The sequence below is a fragment of the Sparus aurata genome, unplaced genomic scaffold, assembly GCF_900880675.1.
Source record: "Sparus aurata unplaced genomic scaffold, fSpaAur1.1, whole genome shotgun sequence".
NCBI lineage: Eukaryota > Metazoa > Chordata > Actinopteri > Spariformes > Sparidae > Sparus > Sparus aurata.
In genome coordinates, this window is record NW_022045163.1 from 57,772 (window position 1) to 74,181 (window position 16,410).

Sequence of the window (16,410 nt, forward strand, 5' to 3'; positions counted from 1 at the left end):
TAAATCCAGATAATCCGATGTGCCGCGGGGAGGATGTCGGTGCAGGATGACTGAGTTTGACATTTGAGCTGTTTCGCTGTAAAAGACACTCAGAGGTGTCGAGAGCGTGAAACACCAACCGCATCGTTTAAAAACACCCATTTATTCTTCTCAACAACACAGAAACGGCAGTCTAACATTTCTCAGTTTTGATCTATAAAACCAAATCAGACAGACGTGACGTTCTAACTCCCAGCTCCGTGATTATGTCAAGTTTAGTTTCAGGCTGAGGGGGACTTTGAAATTTCTAAAGGTGTCAGAGGAGCCTTTTCACCCAGCAGATCTTAATCTCATGACCCAAATACGCCGACGTTTCTCCGGAGATTTGAATGTTAAACTAACTAAGCTGGAAGTGGCGTCGCGAGGCGGCAGAGAGCGGCGAGTGATACGGACTGAAAGGGGAAAGTGTTTGAGTTCTGGATAAGATGAGAGGATCACAGACGGGAGAGGAGGACGCCAAGTTAAAACCCGAGAGCGGAGGAGAGGGTGATGACACACTTCAGACTCTGATAAGATGTTCTTGTCTTTAACTACACGACACACCAACAAATATTGCTTCCCCCGCCAGAGCTGCATCAGGACGGCGACAGCGAGGCGGCTCAGCAAACAGAAATGGGACAATTTGTAGCACAGAAGGATCATCAGCGTTTCCTTCGGCCCGTCCTGTCTCCCAACAGTTTGGATCGCTCGTGTCGCTGTCCATCCTGCATAAACTTTATATTTCTCTCCACCAGACCAGCTGATGAGGACTCAGCAGTTTCTCTCCTGTGTGAGCCTGCAGTCGGTGGGTGAATTCACTCCCAGGGACGAATAAAGACGGAGGCTGTTGGTAAATGCACTGAAATAAAAATTGAAAAAGGTTCCACAGAGGAGAATTATCACTTTAATCAGTTTCTCTTTTATGTGAAACAAACGGCCCGGGAGGAAAATCTGCCCCGAGGCACCAGAGCAAAACTCAGAATTTCATTTAGAGCAAACAGCAACAGAGCCGGAGAGAAACCAGAACCCTGCTGATGTTTCCTGGCTTCAGGACTCCTGTTCCCGTCCTGTTAGGCCCCCCGTCAGAGTCAGCTCCATCTACTAATACAACCAAAACCAGATGAGACGAGAGAACTGCATCATCCATCGACCGCTGAGTCCAGAACCATCGAACCACCGTGATTAACAAACCTGCCAGAGAGCGTTCAAAGGTCACACAGAAGCGACACGTAGGAGAGAAAATACAAGTTACGTCTTCAAGTTCTTTATTCTTACACACAACGTGCTGTGTCATCAGCCATCGGATTAATCTCTTGATTATTTTTTCTGTTAATACTCGAGTTCAATCGTGCAGATAAGCAAATACAAACAGCATAATTGTCCATTTTCCTGCCACAGTATCCGTTAAAACTGTCACACCACTGCAACCCTATAAACTGATGAATCAGTTAATTGTCGCGGCTGCTGGAAGCTGGAGGAGTTCAGACAGACTCGTCTGTTTAACATGCAGGTGAAGCAGGTTCACCGTTTAGTAAAGCAGAGCAGCCGCGTGTTGACGGTGATGAAACACAGTCCAGTCGGCCTCACTCGGCCAGAACGAGGTCACTGTGTCGGCACAGCAGGCGACTCCTGCAGGCGACTCCTGCAGGCGACTCCTGCAACCATCTGAACTGAGTTTCTGTTCCGTTATGGTGGAGAGGGAAGATGAAACTATCAACATCTCTCTGTAAAAACTGCATGTGTGTCTGTCATCATCTTCTCACCTGTTCCTGAAGCAACACACACACTCTTGAAAACAGTCCAAACAGAACTGTCAACCTTGCAAAGGAAACCACACCGGGTCCTGCTCGGTCCTGCTCGGCCCGTCAGTGGAAGCTAACAGAGCGTTTCTGCACAGAGGGCCGACGTGCTGCAGGTAACAGCAGCTATAAAGCTGAAGGAAACAGGCAGTTTAATGGTGTAATAACATTAGGTGTTGTTATGGCCGTCGGAGGGAACATTAGCCTGCAGATGTTAGCTAGCAAAGAGTCAGCGTGGACCGGGGCGGAGCCTGGGGACATCGTGAAGGTAGTCTGAGTCATAATGAAGCCCAGCAGCCTCAGCAACACTGATACAACACATAAAGCTCTTATCAAGTCACACCTCCTCCTCCTCCTCCTCAAACTGTTTTCCACAGGACAGCAGCTTCATCCTGTCACATTCTCAGTTATCATCATCGTAGTTTCAGGTGGGAACGAGGTCAAACGGGCCTCCCGGTATAATTCCTCCTCTCAGGTGACACGGCTCAGGTGGCTGTAGTGAAACCGTGCCACAGTTATCTGATACCTGACACAGTTACAGTGTAAAGCAGCGGGGCGGCTCACCTGAGCTCAGTGACACTGTAACCCTCCACCTGGAGTCCATACAGGACGTGACCTGTGAGCAGAACGCAGCAGTCAGCCTGTGAAGCTGAAGTTTCATGTCGCTCAGTTTCTTGTAGTTTCAGAGAGCATGAGTGATGATGATGATGATGATGAAGCTACAGGTAGTAAATTATTAAACTGGGCATATTGCAAAACCTTCAGTGGTTTAGCTCATGTAGAGAAATGTTTAGTGGATGAATTAAACACAATGAAGATTTTAATTATTATTAAAAGTACCATTTCTTGATGGGGGGCTGCAAAATATCAGACTAACAATATTGCAATATTTTTTTATTTTCTGTGATGTAGATAAGTTTTATTCTGAAGCCCTGAAACAAACTCAAAATTGATCCAAGACACCCTAAATTGGACTAAATCACGAGGCGCTGACCCGATTGCTTTGAAGCTTCAATCGTTGTCATGGTAACTGACGCTCAGAATCAGTGTTTTAACGGCGTCTGTGTTTAGCTTCTTTGTCCTTCCGTCTTTGAAGACGCCTCGGAGCGCCCGCTCTCATCAATAACTGGAGTAACCAGGATCACACATCACATCGTTGAGATCTGATCGTATGGATGCTCGCTGTCATATTGTGTTGTATTGATCCGGCGTCGTGGGAAACAACAAAGACGCTGCTCATTATCACATCACAAAGCCTGAGCAGCCTCCCTTACTCCAGAGCTGTAGAGCTGCAGCAATTAGTCGATCGAAAGAAATGTAATCGCCGTCTGTTCTGATTGTGTCAGTCAGTTTTCAAGCCTCCAGCTCTGAAACATCGTCTGGTTCCAGCGTCTTAAATGTTTACGAGGCGTTTGTCTGAGAACTGGACCTGAGAGTGACAGCAACACGCAGTCACGTTTAATTGCTCCTTCAGTTCAGGTGTGGCAGCGGATCAGAACCGGTCTGAGTGTTTGCGGGCGGGGACACATTCCTGCAGCAGCACCAACACACAGTTCAACACATAACTGACTGCAGACTCATAAAACCAGATGATGTTTCAGCTCTTCACAGTTTCAAAGAGTTCAAGATGACAATTTTTTTTAGAAGTGCCGAGTCAAAACCAGCCGGACCTGTGAGTTCTTACAGATAAACAACTTTAGCAGCTGTAACGGCGTCTGTGTGTGTCATCATGACAGAATGTGGTCCTGGAGACACCAGCTGGAACTACTAGAGACGTTCCGGTACCGATTCTGACACCTTAGCTGTGGGTATCAACTTCTTCTTTGCGGCTCTAAAAACAGTCGTTTTCAGGGGCAGAACAGGCAACTTCCTGTGTCAGTCAGGAAACTTTCCAGGTGGGTCGATGAGACCAACATGACGGCAGAGCTCGAGGACTATTGTGGTTCTGACCCACGAGTGAAGCACCCGTCTCTTCAGTCCGTCTGTGATGTTCTGTCCAGTGTGAGCGTCAAAATGTTCTCTAGTCATGATTCCCGTCATCGGCCTCCAGGTGCACACAGGTGAGCACGACAGATATAATCAATGGCGGCGACTTTGATGGCGTTGTGACACAAAGAAAGGTCTCATACATACAGATCAATTACCCAACATGCACCTGTGAAGGTGTTCATGAACTTCTCCTCAAGGAGCTTCGTCACGTGTTTTTAGGGTTCGGGTTAGACGAGCAGCACAGGTGAGGAACATCGATCACCATATCGACCAATCAATCATGTCAACATCAATCACTTACATACTATACAGTAAAACACTGAACTGGCTCCTCCACTGTCGGCACCAGACCAGCATCAGGCCTGATACCTGTAACTGTAACCATGGCAACAGAGGGACCCAGCCACACACAGCACACACACACACACACACACACACACACACCTTTGTAAACTCCTGTCCTGAGGGCAAACAGGACACTGGATACACTCCTGACAGCCCGGTGTCAGTGAATGACTCACACACACACACACACACACGCACACGCACGCACACATACACATGCATGCACGCACGTACACAGCAGTCCAGTCCAGGAAGAAGAAAACCGGTTCCTGAGCTGCACGCAGGCTCATTACCGCCCTCACGGCCTCACATTACTCTGCTGCGGGTTTCCTGAACACACCGCGCGAGAAAACAACAAAAACAACACGAGAGTTTCCGTCACGTGACACCTGAGACTTGTTCTCACGCGGACAAAACAGCTCGAATAACAAACACACACAACAACAACAACAACAACAACAATACAAATCAGATGGAAGAGACATCTGTCTGACGGATGACCGACTCACCTGCTGCTGGATGAGCTCATTTCAGGAAACGTGACGAAGTGGAACCCGTCCAAAACCGCTGGGAAACACCTTAAAACCACTTCCGGTGACCCAGGTGAGTTTGTATCCTGATCAGCTGCTGAACTGGGAGGTTAAACTCACCTACAGAGGAGAGAAACACCTTCAGTCTGCAGCAGGAACAAAACCAACAGCGACTGAGCTGCAGCGCGAACCTACCTGCAGCAGGTACTTCACAAGCCCCGCCCCCTCTCAACCTGTCTCCCCACACACACACACACACCTGCAGCTGCTCACCTGCATCACGCTCCACTGGCTGCCGTGACCCATTTTGAAACAAACGCCTCCTCAGATGTGTCCTGCTCACCTGCTCACACTGAATACAGTCACCTCCCACATCCTGAAGGGTTAAAATTCACTCATTTATTTATTTAATTATTGTTTGTATCGTGCGATGATCAATCAAACTGTTTGCTAGAGAAGGACGCACGGAAGGAGAGCTGATTTCGGAATGGGACGCGGCCCTGCTGCTCTACTTTCCCTCGGTAATCAAACAATAAACTCATAAAACTCCCTCATACATTAACAAACTGTAAACATGGATCAATACTTAATCAGGAAACACACTGATGGACGCTTCATCCTCAACAATGAACTGTGTGTGTTACGTGTTTGTTGCCTTTCAAAATAAAACTCCAAGATGCAGACAATAAAAACACGCCATAACAAACATGAAATAATAAAGAGTGAAAGTAAAATAGGTCATATGCAGAAATGGGGACATAAAAGGAACAATTCATCCCAAATGGGAAATTCAGCCGTTATCTCCTCCCTGAAAAACATTTCTGGAGATTCATTGAGCAAAACAGCATTTCAGTATCATCCTAAACAAGGAGGTAATGTGGGATTTGTTTCAAAACTTAGCAGAATTAGCTGTTAGCACTTCCTGATAGCAGTGAACCTGTGAAAGTTCATACAATGATCACTGGATCACTGTGAAACTAAAGAAAACATAGAAACATGATTTTTCTAAGGCAAGTTCTGCACATGTAAGGAGTGTGTCTGTTTTGAGGCTTTCTGTGTGGATTTATGGAGTTGTCCTCTCAGTGAAGCTCCACAGATGTTTTGTGGACTATTTAACTTCACCTGACTTTGTGTCTGCATGGTTGTGACTCCGTAAATCCACTTAGAAATCCTTAAAAAGAAAAATGGTGCAGAACTTGCCTTAGAAATATCAGGATTTTATGTTTTCTTCAGTATCAAAGTAATCCAGTGACAGTTGTCTGTACATCTACAGATTCACTGCGAAGACGAAGTGCTAACAGCTAATTCTGCTAAGTTTTAATGGAGTATTTCTTGTTTCTTTGTCAGCCAGACAGAAACCAAATCTAAATATAATGGTGTGTAAAAACACTGGTACCACTGTTGACATTATATACATGAAACATCTCACAGTTTGCCAAACCTCCCTCTAATCCCCAGAAAAATATGATGACATGACCTCTGTGTCAACCCTGAAACTGGAGCAGCCGTCGTTAATCTTATTATTCACAACGTTCCTTTCAAACTGCGATGTTTCAGAATATCTGCTGTGAAAGCTGAGCAGCTGTGTTTTGGAGATCGTCTTTCAGTTTAACCATGAATACAAAGAAGGTGGCATGTATGACCTTCCTGAGACCGGCCTGATGAGGGAGAGACCTGGGTGGACAAGTCATGTGACCTTTGTCAGAGACGAGTCCTGGCAGCAGGTTTGACCTCAGTGAAACAGATATTGAGACTTGACATGGCTGCAGCAGTGTGAGCTCTTCCCTCTGCAGCTCAGTGGAGATTCATATTTCAGCACACTGTGCCGACAGTTCCAGCTGTCAGACGGCTGCTGTGAGTCGTTGTGCAACAGAGGCGTCCTGGAGAGCTGCAATCAGTGATCCACAGGTAAACAAATACAGGGTGGCTGTCTCTTTAACAACACACCACTGAAATGTGCTCACACTATGATTTGCAAGACAAAACTACGGATGTATATCTCGTTTACATCTGTGAGTTATGACGTCGTGTGATGTTACGAGTTTATTTGCACAAATTAAATTCAGAAAAATTACAGTAGTAGTTGAAAGTATGAATGTGTCTGTATTTTATCTCTTTTAAAGGACGACTCTGGTGGGACTCGAACCCACAACCTTTAAATCCCTTCATCTGTACTTAACTAGAAGTCCAATGCGCCACAGAGCCTCACGTATTATGCTTCTGTATTTGTTAAACAAATCCAAAAAGGACAATGATTTGAAACGGCTTTGCTTTAAGACTTATTACTTAACCTACAAACGTTTAAAGCTCGACTCTGGTGGGACTCGAACCCCCAACCTTTGAATCCCTTGAAAATTCAAACAGCACAGGACCAGTTTACAGGATTGACCAACATATGGGAAGGTTTGTGTAGTTATTCAATCGTGACAGATCACTTTGATCTCTCTGACAACTCATAAAGCTCGACTCTGGTGGGACTCGAACCCACAACCTTTGAATTCCTTCTCTTAAGCTTGCCTAGAAGTCCAATGCGCTATCCATTGCGCCACAGAGCCTGAAAGTCGTCCCTTCACATTCATAATTAGTCAAAATGGAGGAGCAGGTCCTGGATAGTTGTAATTTTCAGATAATAACCCAAAGCTGCTGACCAACTGGAGGCTCTGTGGTGCATGGATGCACTTCTAGACAAGCATGAAGAAGAGATTAAAATGTTGTGTTCAAGTCCCACCAGAGTGGCGCTTTAAAGGGTAGATCGATTTTAGCATTGTTCTCAGTTGTGAAGGTTTGTGGAGTTAGGTTTCCATCATGACTTAATCAGCAACAACCCTGACAACCCGACTCTGGTGGGACTTGAACCCACAACCTTTGAATCACATCTTCCATGTTTTACTAGAAGTCCAAGGTGCCACAGAAGCGCAGACTGTAATGGCTGCACATTCTTGAAGAACCTCTGAAATATCTAAGGATGATAGTGTAGTTATTTCTTGTTAACTTTCCATCAGAACTTCCATCTCTACATCACATAAAGCTCGACTCTGGTGGGACTCGAACCCACAACCTTTGAATCACTTCTCCTGTGCTTGACTAGAAGTCCAATGCGCTATCCATTGCGCCACAGAGCCTTGCGTTTCTTGTTTCTGTATTTGTGAAACGACTCAATGACGACGATGATTTGAAATGGCTTTGCTTTAAAACTTTTAAATTAACCTCTAAGGCTCGACTCTGGTGGGATTCAAACCTACAACCTTTGAATTAAGATTAAAATGATGTGTTCAAGTTCCACTTTAAAGGGTAGATGGATTTTTGGCATTGTTCTCAGTTGTGAAGTTAGGTTTCCATCATGACTGAATCAGCAACAACCCTGACAACCCGACTCTGGTGGGACTTGAACCCACAACCTTTGAATTACATCTTCCATGTTTTACTAGAAGTCCAAGGTGCCACAGAAGCGCAGACTGTAATGGCAACACATTCTTGAAGAACTGCTGAAATATCTAAGGATGATAGTGTAGTTATTTCTTGTTAGCTGTCCATCAGAAGCTCCATATCCACAATCACTCTGACATCGCCTGAAGCTCGACTCTGGTGGGACTCGAACCCACAACCTTTGAATCACTTCTCCTGTGCTTGACTAGAATTCCAATGCACTATCCATTGCGCCACAGAGCCTGAAAGTCACCACTTCACATTCATAATGAATCAAAATGGAGGAGCAGGTCCTGAATAGTTGTAATTTTCAGATAATACCCCGAAGCTGCTGACCAACTGGGGGCTCTGTGGTGCATGGATGTACTTCTAGGCGAGCACGAAAAAGAGATTAAGATGTTGTGTTCAAGTCCCACCAGAGTCACGCCTTAAAGGGTAGATCGATTTTTAGCATTGTTCTCAGTTGTGAAGGTTTGTGGAGTTAGGTTTCCATCATGACTGAATCAGCAACAACCCTGACAACCTGACTCTGGTGGGACTTGAACCCACAACCTTTGAATCACATCTTCCATGTTTTACTAGAAGGCCAAGGTGCCACAGAAGCGCAGACTGTAATGGCTGCACATTCTTGAAGAACCTCCGAAATATCTAAGGATGATAGTGTAGTTATTTCTTGTTAACTTTCCATCAGAACTTCCATCTCTACATCACATAAAGCTCGACTCTGGTGGGACTCGAACCCACAACCTTTGAATCACTTCTCCTGTGCTTGACTAGAAGTCCAATGCGCTATCCATTGCGCCACAGAGCCTTGCGTTTCTTGTTTCTGTATTTGTGAAACGACTCAATGACGACGATGATTTGAAATGGCTTTGCTTTAAAACTTTTAAATTAACCTCTAAGGCTCGACTCTGGTGGGATTCAAACCTACAACCTTTGAATTAAGATTAAAATGATGTGTTCAAGTTCCACTTTAAAGGGTAGATGGATTTTTGGCATTGTTCTCAGTTGTGAAGTTAGGTTTCCATCATGACTGAATCAGCAACAACCCTGACAACCCGACTCTGGTGGGACTTGAACCCACAACCTTTGAATTACATCTTCCATGTTTTACTAGAAGTCCAAGGTGCCACAGAAGCGCAGACTGTAATGGCAACACATTCTTGAAGAACTGCTGAAATATCTAAGGATGATAGTGTAGTTATTTCTTGTTAGCTGTCCATCAGAAGCTCCATATCCACAATCACTCTGACATCGCCTGAAGCTCGACTCTGGTGGGACTCGAACCCACAACCTTTGAATCACTTCTCCTGTGCTTGACTAGAATTCCAATGCACTATCCATTGCGCCACAGAGCCTGAAAGTCACCACTTCACATTCATAATGAATCAAAATGGAGGAGCAGGTCCTGAATAGTTGTAATTTTCAGATAATACCCCGAAGCTGCTGACCAACTGGGGGCTCTGTGGTGCATGGATGTACTTCTAGGCGAGCACGAAAAAGAGATTAAGATGTTGTGTTCAAGTCCCACCAGAGTCACGCCTTAAAGGGTAGATCGATTTTTAGCATTGTTCTCAGTTGTGAAGGTTTGTGGAGTTAGGTTTCCATCATGACTGAATCAGCAACAACCCTGACAACCTGACTCTGGTGGGACTTGAACCCACAACCTTTGAATCACATCTTCCATGTTTTACTAGAAGGCCAAGGTGCCACAGAAGCGCAGACTGTAATGGCTGCACATTCTTGAAGAACCTCCAAAATATCTAAGGATGATAGTGTAGTTATTTCTTGTTAACTTTCCATCAGAACTTCCATCTCTACATCACATAAAGCTCGACTCTGGTGGGACTCGAACCCACAACCTTTGAATCACTTCTCCTGTGCTTGACTAGAAGTCCAACACGCTATCCATTGCGCCACAGAGCCTTGTGTTTCATGCTTCTGTATTTGTGAAACGATTCAAAAACGACAATGATTTGAAACAGCTTTGCTTTAAAACTTTTTGCTTAACCTGCAAGCCTCTAAGGCTCAACTCTGGTGGGACTCGAACCCACAACCTTTGAATCCCTTGAAAATTTGCACAGTACAGGACCAGTTTACAGGACCTGATCCTCCATTCTGATCCATTATGAAAGTCTGAAACAAAAGTTAAATCCTGTGAGACCTCCACAGTTATTTATTGTTTTCAGTGAGCATGTGTTTCCATGAGGTTGCAAGTCTGCTAATCAATACAGACTGACCAACACATGAGAAGGAGGCTCTGTGGTGCATGGATGGTGGAGTGCACCTCTAGACAAGCATGAAGAAGAGATCAAAATGCTGTGCTCAAGTCCCACCAGAATCACGCTTTAAAGGGTAGATGGATTTTTAGCATTGTTCTCAGTTGTGAAGGTTTGTGGAGTTAGGTTTCCATCATGACTGAATCAGCAACAAGCCTGACAACCCGACTCTGGTGGGACTTGAACCCACAGCCTTTGAATCACATCTTCTATGTTTTACTAGAAGGCCAAGGCGCCGCAGAAGCTCAGACTGTAATGGCTGCAGCTTCTTGAAGAACCTCCGAAATATCTAAGGATGATAGTGTAGTTATTTCTTGTTAGCTTTCCATCAGAACCTCCATCTCTACAATCACTCTGACATCGCATAAAGCTCGACTCCGGTGGGACTCGAACCCACAACCTTTGAATCACTTCTCCTGCGCTTAACTAGAAGTCCAACGCGCTATCCATTGCGCCACAGAGCCTTGCTTTTCTTGTTTCTTTATTTGTGAAGCGACTCAAAAACGACAATGATTTGAAACAGCTTTGCTTTAAAACTTTTAAATTAACCTCTAAGGCTTGACTCTGGTGGGATTCGAACCTACAACCTTTAAATTAAGATTAAAATGATTTATTCAAGTCCCACTTTAAAGGGTAGATGGATTTTTAGCATTGTTCTCAGTTGTGAAGGTTTGTGAGTGAATCAGCAACAACCCTGACAACCCAACTCTGGTGGGACTTGAACCCACAACCTTTGAATCACATCTTCCATGTTTTACTAGAAGTCCAAGGTGCCACAGAAGCGCAGACTGTAATGGCTACACATTCTTGAAGAAGTGCAAAGTGCAATTATTTCTTGTTAGCTTTCCATCAGAACCTCCATCTCTACATCGCATAAAGCTCGACTCTGGTGGGACTCGAACCCACAACCTTTGAATTCCTTCTCTTAAGCTTGCCTAGAAGTCCAACGCGCTATCCATTGCGCCACAGAGCCTGAAATGGAGGAGCAGGTCCTGGATAGTTGTGATTTTCAGATAATAAACCGAAGCTGCTGACCAACTGGAGGCTTGCAGGGTAGATCGCTTTTAGCATTGTTCTAAGTTTTGAAGGTAGGTTTCCATCATGACTTAATCAGGAACAACCCTGACAAACCAACTCTGGTGGGACTCGAACTAGCAACCTTTGAACCACATCTTACATGTTTTACTCGGACAGAAACTCAGACTGTAATGGCTGCACTTTCTTGAAGAACCTCTGAAATATCTAAGGATGATAGAGTAATCATTTCTTGTTAGCGTTCCATCAATCACTCTGACATCGCATAAAGCTCGACTCTGGTGGGACTCGAACCCACAACCTTTGAATCACTTATCCTGTGCTTGACTAGAAGTCCAACGCGCTATCCATTGCGCCACAGAGCCTCATGACTGCCAGCTGTCTGGAAGGTGACACGTGACCTCAGGCTCGTCTTACAGGTATTGACTGATAATGTTCTAGTTGCAGCTTCTTGTCCAAACGTACTTTATCTTAAAAGCATCTAATACATCAGAGAGTTTTGTGCGATCAGACTGAATATTGATTAAACTTCAACAACCCTCACACAGGGGAGAACTGTGAGGTTAACGTTTTTCCAAACAGATGCTGGACAGATTCTTCTTGTTGATTTGTGTTCTCATTCTCAGCTGTAACGTTTAGAGACGTTTAGTTGAACACGGTCTGAATGACGTTGGGCTGCACATTTACACACACACACACACACACACACACACACACACACACACACACACACACACACACACACACACACACACACACTGCTGCAAACCAGCTGCATATCGCTTACATGCACATGCAACACACACACCAGAGCAGGACGACAGACACAACAAATCAATGCCTGTGTGTGTGTGTGTGTGTGTGTGTGTGTACACGTGTGGCTCATCTGCATATATGTAAATGAGTTCACACACACGCAGCCATACATTGGTGCAGTGGCTTTATCTCTATGCAATTATGTAAATGAGGCCCGGTGTTGTAGAACAGTTACGTAAACGGCGTATTTCAAAAAGAGGTTTAGCAGGAAATTACATAAGACGCTGGTTCTGAGGCTATTTACAGCCACGACGACGACGAGCGGCGCTCTGCCGACACAATCGCAACCTGAGACAATGTGCTGTATTTACAGCTGCGAGTAAAGAGGGAATTCAACAGCAAACACGAGCCAAGAGCTGATAAATTTAGTCCACGGCTGCTGAGCTCATCACTTCCACCGGGCGACTGCAGGAGTTCAGACGGGTTCTGTTCGTAAGACTTCAGAGCCGGCTGTGAAATGTTCAAATCACACAGAAGATCTCAATCAAAGTCAGTGAAACCAGTCCTCCTCCTCTCTGCTGCTTACTGGAGACCAACTGGATCCATTCTGACAGCAGAACTGACATTGGACAAAGTCTGATCCAGATCACCTCAGGCCCGCTTCTGAGTTCTGGCTCCAAACAGCTGTTTACATCCACATCACGCAGCTTCTAGTAGCCACAGAGCCGAGCGGCCGGTGCTGTCGTGGCCCGTCCGTCTGCCTTCACACTCTGTCTGGATCATTTTCCACTGCTGATGATAATAATTCATCTTAATTGAATCTCAAAGGATTATTGTTGGACTGCGTTTGATGTTTCTCGTTTCAAATTCTTTCTTTGATTTACGGGCTCGTACAGTCTGAGTGACACGGTGAAGGAGCTCATTAGAAAGAGTTGCATCAGGAAAATGTTTTAAAGTGAAAGTGAAAAGTCTTTATTGTGGACATTCAATCAGGAAACATTGATTTTTATACCTCTTTTGTTCCTTTGTACCAAATGATTGTCCATCTCTTCATGTCACTTGTCCATCAGTAGATGTAATTCCTGTTGAACAGTGATATGAAAAAGAAACTGGTTCCTACATGAAACTGCTCACATATCATGTCATGATTTCTGAAAAAAAAAACCATCGCTGTTGAGTTTAACAGATTCATACTTTGGGTCTTTGAGTCATCCAGTATTGAAGAGAAGCAGACGTCTCTACTGCCGATGTCTCCTACACTCCCAAACATCCACAGGTGAGATTGTAGGTGAACTGTCCCTTTAAATCTCAGTTTGAGAGGTGCGACATCATTTCGTGACATCACAACTCGCCTGAAGCCTGAATCTGGTGTCCAGTCAAACTTCTGGACGGAGCTGCAGAGATGTAATTTAAGAGTTTTTAATGAGGTCATTGAACTTCTTGTGGAATCATTTCTCAAGGCAGATTAATTTATCTTGTAATTTGTGTCGATTTGGATCTTGAAGGTTTATCAGCATGTCCGAGTGTAAACATCTTTAATAGCTGTAGCCGTAAAGTCCTCAGATCTCTAGAAACTTCACTTCTGCATCTACGAGAGATAAACAAACAAACACTTTGTCTTGTGTTGTGCAGGAGAGACAGAGTGTTTGTCCTGTTGATGAACCTCAGCTGGATGTTGGAAACCACAGTTAGATGTGTCTCTGAGATGGATTACGGATATTGAACGCCTCATTAACTTCCCTTGAGGTTTTGTGTGCCACGCCTCTCAGCAGCAGGCCTCCTGAGATGATGGACGCTTGATTAACCCCACTTGCTTCTAAGTGGCTGAAGAGCTAAGTGGACACTCTCCTGATGTGGGGCTCAGTTTGCCCTCTCAGTAGCTTAATTCAGTGGATTGGTTTAAGCAGTTATTGAGCTAAACGGAAGGCGTTTGTCAGATGGAGAGAAGAAGCCGCGGAGCCGTTGTGGAGCTGCAGAGGATTAGCTGATGGCAGTTTGATGACAGATGCATCTCTTGGCCTCGTTGAAGACATTCTGCATGGTTCACTGAGCTAAGACCACTGAGGCTCAGAGTGCCAGCGATAGCATTAGCATCACAGTCTGCTCTGGAGGCACAGATAATGCTATTGGCTGAGTTAAACCTCAGTGGGAGGGGCTACAGATCAACAGTTTAGTGCTGGATAAAGACAGGGAGATGGTGTGTGTCAATGATTCACTTCCTGATGAAGGAAATCCTACACTTACTTTGTTTCATGTGCTTTGGGTTGAATAAAGCTCGACTCTGGTGGGACTCGAACCCACAACCTTTGAATCACTTCTCCTGATGTTGTACTAGAAGTCCAACACGCTGTTCATTGCGCCACAGAGCCTTACACATGGCTGTTTTGTAGCAAACTGGAATTGAGCGATATTGTCTTCTTCTTGAAAACCTGCCACCTACATTACCCACAATGCAAGTTAACCAATAAAAGACATCACTGGAGCCACAAATGGCGTTTTGTTGAGCTGTGAAGCTAAAGAAGAACACAAACATGCTTCTTTTAATTTAAAGGAAGTCCAACACTGTGATGTTGAACAACCTTGTACAGATATAACTATCGACTCTGGTGGGACTCGAACCCACAACCTTTGAATCACTTCTCCTGTGTTTTCTAGAAGTCCAATGCGCTGTCCATTGCGCCACAGAGCCTCTCATGTCTGTTAACTATCACATTAAAATGTTTTTTTTTGCTGTTTGATGTGTTAAAAGTTAAGCTTCAGACGTTCATCAGTTCCACACCATCCATCCATCCATCATCAGTAACCGCTTCATCCCTTTTTATGGGGTCGCGGGGTTTTTTGAGCCAATCCCAGCAGTGTCTGGGCGAGGGCAGGGTACACCGTGGACGAGTTGCCAGCTCATCGCAGGGCCTTCACTGATGGCAGAGGCCGTAGTGCAAGGTCAGTTCCACACCTTGAAGTCAAAACTGAGTTCCCCCTTCAGCACGACAGCGACATGGATCGCTGACGTACTGTCGATCTTTTCTTTCAAATTGGAGCAAAAACAAAAGGACTCTTGACGAGTCTATAGACATCACATGTCTCCATGTCCTAGACATCTGACAGACTGAGGATTCAGTGATAAGCATTCACCTGAGTACTGTCCAGTCCTATTGATCAGTTTTATAAACCCATAAAGCTCGATGGGACTCGAAATCACAAGCTTCACTTCACCCGTGTTAATCTAGAAGTCTAATGCGCTATCCATTGCACCACAGAGCCTCAGACGTATGTCTGTATTTGTTTAACGATTAAAAAACGACTGGACATGTGAGCCACAACTGAGGGCTCGTCCACACGTACGAAAACGATCTTCTTCTCCTCCGTCTTCAAGATTATTTGCATCCACATGGGATCCACTGAAAACGACCTTGAACGCACTTGAAATTCACCAAAAACGGAGAGGAAGAGATGGATGATGCACATACAGCTTGCATGCTGTAAACAAACAGACAATAGATGGAGAGACCGAACACAATAAGAAGAAGATGAAAATGGCTTCTGCAAGGAAACCAGAATCGTTTGTGTGGACCGTTAATGAGGTCGAACTGCTGCTGCGACTCACACTCGACTACAAGGCGAGTAAGTTGCAAGAAAGGCTCAATATCTTCTGCAGCACGAACACGAGCATGTAGTCCGCCATTGTTGTTGTTGTTGTTGTTATGAGACGTCGCAGGGTTCAGAAGTCGGAGGCAAGAGGTCGAGGGGCGGGGCGATGGCGTCATTGTTTTGATAAGTATGCAGATTCGCTGTCCACACGAGAACGGGAGGGCTGCGTTTTCGGATTTTTCCACCCTGAGACCCGTTTTCAAAAAAGTGTGTTTTCAGGATCCGTGTGGACGATCGGCCAAAACGATGCAGAACAAGTGCGTTTACACAAAAGAGTGTTTTCGTGTGGACGGCTTCTCAAATAAACACCTCAGTAATAGTTTTGACTCCATGATTTGTATTAAAGCTTTTCGACATGATTTGAAACAGCTTTGTTTTAAGACTGTCCTCAACATACCCTACAAATCTTTAAACCTCGACTCTAGTGGGACTTGAACCCACAACCTTTGAACCACTTCTCCAGCTTTTAACTAGAAGTCCAACACTCTATCCATTCCACCACAGAGCTTCGTCTTCCCTTCCAGTGTCCCGAAGTTTTCTGTTGACCTCAGACTCATTTTCCTACATATTGAATGATAATGATTA

General features: G+C 44.9%; 1 protein-coding gene and 11 non-coding genes across 12 annotated transcripts in view; all 12 read right to left on the minus strand.

The window, feature by feature from the left end:
• Window positions 1-4,908, minus strand: part of LOC115578086 (nesprin-2) — a 34,355-nt gene extending 29,447 nt beyond the window's left edge. The window contains exons 1-2 of the mRNA XM_030410913.1: window positions 4,877-4,908; window positions 4,661-4,801 (exon numbers count right to left, since the gene is read on the minus strand). The gene's annotated coding sequence lies outside the window, so the exon portion shown is untranslated. The remainder of the gene's footprint in view (window positions 1-4,660; window positions 4,802-4,876) is intronic.
• A 2,236-nt stretch (window positions 4,909-7,144) lies between these two features.
• trnar-ucu (transfer RNA arginine (anticodon UCU)) lies at window positions 7,145-7,236 on the minus strand. Its single transcript is given in 2 exon segments — window positions 7,145-7,180; window positions 7,200-7,236. It is a non-coding gene; the product is annotated as a tRNA-Arg (tRNA).
• Window positions 7,237-7,711: 475 nt separating this feature from the next.
• trnar-ucu (transfer RNA arginine (anticodon UCU)) lies at window positions 7,712-7,803 on the minus strand. Its single transcript is given in 2 exon segments — window positions 7,712-7,747; window positions 7,767-7,803. It is a non-coding gene; the product is annotated as a tRNA-Arg (tRNA).
• A 455-nt stretch (window positions 7,804-8,258) lies between these two features.
• trnar-ucu (transfer RNA arginine (anticodon UCU)) lies at window positions 8,259-8,350 on the minus strand. Its single transcript is given in 2 exon segments — window positions 8,259-8,294; window positions 8,314-8,350. It is a non-coding gene; the product is annotated as a tRNA-Arg (tRNA).
• A 476-nt stretch (window positions 8,351-8,826) lies between these two features.
• trnar-ucu (transfer RNA arginine (anticodon UCU)) lies at window positions 8,827-8,918 on the minus strand. Its single transcript is given in 2 exon segments — window positions 8,827-8,862; window positions 8,882-8,918. It is a non-coding gene; the product is annotated as a tRNA-Arg (tRNA).
• A 455-nt stretch (window positions 8,919-9,373) lies between these two features.
• On the minus strand, window positions 9,374-9,465 carry trnar-ucu (transfer RNA arginine (anticodon UCU)). The gene is given in 2 exon segments: window positions 9,374-9,409; window positions 9,429-9,465. It is a non-coding gene; the product is annotated as a tRNA-Arg (tRNA).
• Window positions 9,466-9,941: 476 nt separating this feature from the next.
• Window positions 9,942-10,033, minus strand: trnar-ucu (transfer RNA arginine (anticodon UCU)). The gene is given in 2 exon segments: window positions 9,942-9,977; window positions 9,997-10,033. It is a non-coding gene; the product is annotated as a tRNA-Arg (tRNA).
• A 725-nt stretch (window positions 10,034-10,758) lies between these two features.
• On the minus strand, window positions 10,759-10,850 carry trnar-ucu (transfer RNA arginine (anticodon UCU)). The gene is given in 2 exon segments: window positions 10,759-10,794; window positions 10,814-10,850. It is a non-coding gene; the product is annotated as a tRNA-Arg (tRNA).
• A 417-nt stretch (window positions 10,851-11,267) lies between these two features.
• trnar-ucu (transfer RNA arginine (anticodon UCU)) lies at window positions 11,268-11,359 on the minus strand. The gene is given in 2 exon segments: window positions 11,268-11,303; window positions 11,323-11,359. It is a non-coding gene; the product is annotated as a tRNA-Arg (tRNA).
• A 335-nt stretch (window positions 11,360-11,694) lies between these two features.
• Window positions 11,695-11,786, minus strand: trnar-ucu (transfer RNA arginine (anticodon UCU)). The gene is given in 2 exon segments: window positions 11,695-11,730; window positions 11,750-11,786. It is a non-coding gene; the product is annotated as a tRNA-Arg (tRNA).
• Window positions 11,787-14,453: 2,667 nt separating this feature from the next.
• Window positions 14,454-14,546, minus strand: trnar-ucu (transfer RNA arginine (anticodon UCU)). The gene is made up of 2 exons: window positions 14,510-14,546; window positions 14,454-14,489 (listed from the first exon to the last, which is right to left on the minus strand). It is a non-coding gene; the product is annotated as a tRNA-Arg (tRNA).
• Window positions 14,547-14,775: 229 nt separating this feature from the next.
• trnar-ucu (transfer RNA arginine (anticodon UCU)) lies at window positions 14,776-14,866 on the minus strand. The gene is given in 2 exon segments: window positions 14,776-14,811; window positions 14,830-14,866. It is a non-coding gene; the product is annotated as a tRNA-Arg (tRNA).
• Between the last annotated feature and the right edge of the window lie 1,544 nt (window positions 14,867-16,410).